Here is a 7051-nt window from a genome sequence, read left to right as displayed (position 1 = left end):
CATGATATAGTGCATTAACAGTTTTCGAGATACTTCTCTTTCAAAAGATGAAATTTGATCACGTTGATCCATCCAAGAAAGGAAAAGAGTAGTGTTCATTTAAAGAACAATCATGGAACGTTGATTTATTAAAGAAAACAATCATTAAACGATGTTGATTGAGCATTAAAGAAAATAAACATCATTGAGACAAATGAGACACTTCAAATTTGCTGGATTTTGTTGTGAAATGGGAATTACTAGTTATGCCTCTATCCAAGGCTTTAGGACTCCCTAAGCATAGTCATTAGCTTAGAGAAAAACCCTAAGGGTACTTTTTTAATAAAAAACTACTTTTCATTTTGTCATTCTATAATTTGTCAAAATTATCAAGTGGCAACTCTTAGACCAAGCATATTTGGTGAATTTTTATCGACTTGGTTTCAAATTGGTTACCAAATTTTTACCTTGGTGTGAGGAGAGGGAGGGAGCCTCACACGGAGGCGACTCAGGGACGGGGCAGGGAGGGAGCTCCTTCACTAAATGGGGAAATTGGAAGGGGATGCATGATTGAAGTTAGGCCATTAAATCACCAAGGTGAACTAGGCGTAGCCTTGTTCAGTACACTAGTTCATCGTGACTTAATGGCCTGCATTCCTTCCAATATGTGGAAGGTACTTGGAACCATAGATCTCTTTCAAGTAACAAAAGAGGGGCAGGGGGGGGGGGGGGGGGGGGTGTTGTTTGTACACGCTAAAACTGATGTGAGATTATATGTTTTCACTTTAAGTTATCTACATTGACGCAACTACATTAGAGTTATTTATCATAAGAACATCATCTAGAATCTTCTCTATGTGATTACATGACCTTTAAAGGCTGTCACATATCAATGAGAGGCCGGAGATGTTTCATTTTCACATAGCCAAAATCAATCCACAATGTGTCAAAGTCCAAGGGAGGGGGGGGTGGCCAATCTGGATTGTCTATTTAGTGGCAATTAAAATGCGTAATATGAGATCTGCATGCTTCGATGCTTGCCAAATGGGGTCGCCCTGATTTCAGTTCCCAATTAAAGAAACCTTTATGGAACTAATTTTTTTGGTAAATGTACCTGATTATAAATCCCTCATTTTGTTTGCAAGTGCTATCTTACATATTTCCTAGTGGACACCCCAAGGGGTTTTGGGGGGAGGGGGGGGGCTCATGGGTGTTATTTCTACATGCCAAAACTGACATGAGATTAACATGTTCTACTTTTAGCTATCTACATTGACCCAATTACAATAGAGTTATGTACCATACTAAGATGCGTAGAGAGCATTCTTAGAACATTATCTAGAATCTTTCCTATGTGATTACATGACCCTTAGAAGCTGTCACGTATCAATGAGAGGCTGGAGATGCTTCATTTCCACATAGCCAAAATCAATCCACAATGTGTCAAAGTCCAAGGGAGGGGGCGGCCAATCAGCTGGGCCATCTATTTAGTGGCAATTAAAATGCATAAAATGAGACCCGCATACTTCGATGCTTGCCAAATGGGGTCGCCCTGATTTCAAGGAAAGGACACTGAGTGTGCTTTCTCTACACCTTCATCATGGCACAAAAATAGCTACCCATCAGTACACTAGCTTAGCAAGAAAGGAAACTCCAAAATAGCACCTCAATTGGAAGATCAAAACTAACACCTCAAATTAAGCTTTTCATATTTATAATTCTTATAGCAAGTACCCAAGGTTTTGCTATGTTCTGTGATGTAGATCTGCCTACTTCCTCTTCTTAAAGCAGTGCAAACAATTTTGCTTACTCCTCTTATGGTTATTTGAACATCCTCTAGCTTTGCAAATTTTCCATGGGAGGTTTTCTAGAAAACAATCCTTATAAGTTGAGGTGCACCACTTCCCATCGAGCATGCACACCTCAAGGCATTCTTACCACATTTTTCTTACTCCTCTTACAGTTATTTGAACATCGTCTATATAGGGTCCAAGTTTGTGTGGCTTTGCAAATTTTCCATGGGGAAGTTTGCTAGAAAACAATTCTTATGACTTAAGGTGCCACTTCCCAACTTGTTAACTGCAAATACTAGAATAACTCCTTGTGCAAGTTTACCATCACTAGAAATATTGAAATAGCTTCTTGAAGGAGGTCCTCCTAGCTCAGCAAGTCCCATGTTGTAAACGAGGCAAGGACCTCGGGGGAGACTGCTACTCCTCTGCACTGCTGTTTGCATCTCTTCGGAGTTGGAACGTTCTGGATTTGGCCATATATTGGTCGATGTAGAAACAGCCAGTGTGGGGGGCAGAGTCATGGAACCAACATCCGAGGTAGGATGGATGCTCGAAATAGAGATTGTTGTTTCCCTCTACTTTAATAGAGGTGAAACCTAATTCTTCTTGAAGCCTTTCTCCCAACACCTAGATCGCCTTCTTCCGACCCATCTCTCCACCTTAATGGCACAAAGAGGTTACTGATTACCAAAGGTTTAAATAGCCTAGAAAATATAATAATGCCCATTAGCACTCCTATTTTTGAGTGGAAAGCCTCGCGATGGCCATGGAACACCCACTTTATTGAACCACACATCAAGGGCATTTACTTAGGCCTATTGCATAGGGCCGAGTGGTTCGCCCCCTTAATAGATAGTGGGGAAAACATTGGCCAGAGGCTCGGTGGCTGGCATCTACTAAGAACATATGGAACCCTCAGTTTCCCTTGTCGACAAAGATCTTTTTGTGTTGAGGTGTAATGGTGGGAACTACCAACATGTGTCAAGGTATTAGCTCAAGGTATCGGCCCCAATAGGTGTTCGAGCTGCAAAACTACTAAGAAGGACCTACCCCACCTATTATTGGAATGTTGAAGAGCTAGAGAACTGGCAGGGAAAGTATGCAAAATGATCCAAATGACTTGGAAGATTGGGTTCTCCAAGAATGATCTTCTCTTTGGAGGGAACAAAATTGAAAGCCTGTTCGTCCTCTTATGTACTCAAGTGGTTAGATTCTACTATTTTCACCATGTTTGGAAGGCCAAGAATGGATGTGTTTTTGCCTAGGAGCTCTTGGGAGCCAACTATGCAGAGACCATCCAAGCTAACAAGGGTATTATCCAAGGGATGGAAAAAAAAAACCTCTGATGAATGGAAGTGGATAAATCTTAGCATCGTGTCCACAACATTTATGGATGAATTGTTAGTCTTGAATGGAATATATGTGGCCGTGGCTTGGCTTGAGCATGGTGTTGATGTCATGGTCTTCTCATAGTAAGAAATCTCTCTCTCTCTCTCTCTCTCTCTCTCTCTCTCTCTCTCTCTCTCTCTCTCTCTCTCTCTCTCTCTCTCTCTCTCTCTCTCTCTCTCTCTCTCTCCCCCTCTCTCTCTCTCTCGCTCTGGGAGAACCTTTGTCTATATTACATTGCTTAATATTTGTACATCTTTACATTATTTTTCCTGCAATTCATCAATATAATTTTGCGTTTGTCTTTGCAAAACGCTTAGGCAATGATAAGAAAACCTCAAGCAGCTTTTTTTTCATGATAGGTACCCCAAGGTAAAGAAAAGGCATTGGACTGATTATCAAAAGCTATATCATTCTTGGCCTGTCAAATAACTTAAAGCATCCATATTCTGATATACATGAGACATAAAATAAGACCACTCTCCTTAGTATGCATTAGCCCAAAGACCGAATTATACTTAGTGATTTTATCTTCCGACACAACAAACAATAATTTTGGAGAGCTTTCCACCACAATTTGACTTGACTACAGTTTAGGAACAAATGTTTCATTGTTTTTGACTTCTTATCTCTGATACATTTTCCTTGCATTACTTTTATCTTGGCCAACAATTCCCCAATGGGTTTTCCAAACTCTTCTCATAAATACTTTGTGTTTAAAAGCATAGTGCACATTCCAAATAAGTTGAATCCTCTACATCCACCATTGGCTATTGTTGTAGAAGCCCCAAATTTTGCTACATCTAACATGAATTGAGTTAACAAGCAAAAGCATCTGGTAAAAGACCCAAGTAGGAGATGTCCACCAATTTTCCAAAGAGTTCGGTAACTCCCAATCTCTAAATCTCTAAGTAGTATTTTAATTGCAGGATATCCTAAGGTTAAACACACATACTGATAGTAGACCCTATGGCACCCTAAGACCATTGCCCAGCCTGAAAATTCTCTTGGCAACAAAAACGGCAACCAATTGGTTGCTAGATTCCACAACTTGTTCAATCAAACTGAGCCCTCTTTTGAAGAGAATGAGGGCTTTCTTCCTGATTAACAAAGCAAGATGTTTTTTTAACACAAAACTCCAAAAAAAAAGATTCCACTCCTAATGAATTCCCGCTATATCTAGCTCTACTAGCCCACACAAGCTTAGTACATACATTTTTCCATGAGTTCACTAACATATTTTCAGTTTTCCCATAAAGCTTAAGAGGAGCAAAAGAAAATAACATATCTGAGGACTCCATATCCAAAACATCATGAAAATAGACCATTTCCTTATTAATCAACAACCAAAGCAGTCTAGACCAACATTTATCTGAGTTCAATATATGTTTGAGAAGAGTGGCTCTTCAAGCATGCATGTGAACTTTTAGATTAGAAATTCCCAATCAACAAGCATTGCAGCAAAATCCCATGCTAGCCAGGCTTTGTTAGAAGAACCCCACAAAATTTTTGAGTACATTGACTTGATTCTATTCAAAGAAAAATCCGACCAATCCAACTAAGGCAAAAAAGTAAAGAAGATAAGTCACCAAAATATCTTGCAAAATCTTAACCCTCACATGAAAATGCCAGTCATCACAATGCCAACTTGAAATTTTAATACACACTCTATCCTTTGTCCGGGCTGTCAACTATTAAGAAGAGAAATATACCCCAATTGGATAACAAAGATGCATGAATACAATGTCCCTATAGATTCTTTTCCCCCTCAAAATGATGTGCTAATCAAAGTATGTGATGTAAGTGATATATATGTGACTCTCGATGTGAGGGGGTGTCACATGTATGTGGCAGATCATATCAATGATTGTGATAAGCTCTTGTCAAGGTTCAAAGAAGCGAAGCTTAACATGTTTGGACAAAAGCCAGTGTTTGGTGTGAATAAAGATCTTATTGTAGGGCATATGTGGAGATCATATGGTAGAAGACCTTGTCTGGCAAAGATTTATGTAGTTCAAATAATGGAAGAGACATGTATCAATGTGGCTGAGGTTTGAAGGTTCTTGGGAGCATGTGTGTTTTATGTTTGGATTTTGCATTATGCGCATGTGGAAAAACCTTTGTACCAACCCTTGAGAAAGAACCAAAAAATTCAATGGGAAGAAATGCATACACATGCCATGGAGAAATTAAATAATATGTTACTTATGTCTTCAACTTTGAGGAAAACAAAGTATGAATGTGGAAAACATGTGATTGTGACAGTGGATACTAGCCCCACAAGAATTGGACGGGCGATCGTGCAAGATGATGACAATGGCAAGCAATATGTTGTAAGATTTGGAGCAAAGGTCCTAAGTGCTCATCAACAAGAGTGTTTGATAAGAGCAAATGTAATAGGGGAGACTGTTGTTTAGCAGTTTTGTGTGCCCTTGTGGCCACTCTTGTTGAGGCCCCCTAGGCCCTATCTAGCCTTATGACCCTGTTTTAGAAACCATGTAGTTTGTTCTCATATCTATCATGAATTTCTTGTGTCAAAGAAGATTTTCTTTTTGTTGTTATTTTTTATCCCTTCTTTGAGAGCAAGAGAGATTGAGAGAGAGATCAAAAAATTAGTATGTATACTATAACCTCAAGTTAATGAGTTGTTCTTAAAATGATCCATGGTGGTTAAAGGAGAATTCTTTGTGCTAAAGAAGAAAGCTATGTTCAACCTTGCACTTCAGCATGGTATTCCTTGTGATTGGAGCACTAATTTGGTCAAGCCTTTGCGTAAAGGAGGGGATGTGAAGAATGTAAATAACTACCATACTATAATTCAAATTGGAGATAAATTTGAGTGATTGGGCTGAAAAGAATGAAAAGCATGCATGTAAAAGAACAAACAAATTTGATAGCATCATTGACCATCTCGTCACTCTTTATGTTCTCGTGGAAGAAAGTTGATTAAAAGTAAAAAAGTGTTAATTTTTTTCTTTTTGGCCTTCAAGAAAGATTTTGATATGGTTGCGTGTAGCAATATGTGGACAAGGATGGAAAAACTCTAAGTGCCAAGGGAGTTTATACTTGTAGTTTTTCAATACTATGAGAAGGTGTTATTTCAATTGCGCATGGAAAGAGTAATTTTAAAAAAAATTACAAATGTTGTTGGGGTTTAATAAGGATGTCGATTGTCACTAACTCTCTTTGATCTATGCATCAATCAATTGAAACAAATGGCACTTAACTTTATGCAACAAGAAGACATTGAAGAGGTTACTATTGGCAATGCAATACATATGATTTTGTTGTATATGCATGATATAGTGCATTAACAGTTTTCGAGATGCTTCTCTTTCAAAAGATGCAAAATTTGATCACGTTGATCCGTCCAAGAAAGGAAAAGAGTAGTGTTCATTAAAAGAACAATCATGAAACGTTGATTTATTAAAGAAAACAATCATTAAACGTTGATTGATCATTAAAGAAAATAAACATATACAGTGAGACACTTCAAATTTGTTGGATTCTGTTGTGAATGGGAATTACTCATTATGCCTCTATCCAAGGCTTTACGACTCCCTAAGCATAGTCATTACCTTAGAGAAAAACCCTAAGGGTAATTTTTTTATAAACAACTACTTATCATTTTGTCATTCTATAATTTGTTAAAATTATCAAGTGGCAACTCTTAGGCCAAGCACATTTGGTGAATTTTTATCGACTTGGTTCCAAATTGCTTACTAAATGTAGAGAGGGAGGGAGCCTCACACGGAGGCGACTGAGGGACGGAGGGAGCTCCTTCACTAAATGGAAATGGAATTGGAGGGGGATGTATGGTTCAAGTTAGGCCATGAAATCACCAAGGTGAACTAGGGGTAGCCTTGTTCAGTACACTCCTTGTCACATATTGG

Source organism: Adiantum capillus-veneris, chromosome 19, assembly GCF_014529385.1.
Source record: "Adiantum capillus-veneris isolate H3 chromosome 19, ASM1452938v2, whole genome shotgun sequence".
In the NCBI taxonomy this organism is placed as follows: domain Eukaryota; kingdom Viridiplantae; phylum Streptophyta; class Polypodiopsida; order Polypodiales; family Pteridaceae; genus Adiantum; species Adiantum capillus-veneris.
The sequence above is the reverse complement of the archived record's forward strand: the minus strand, read 5'-3'. Positions refer to the sequence as shown.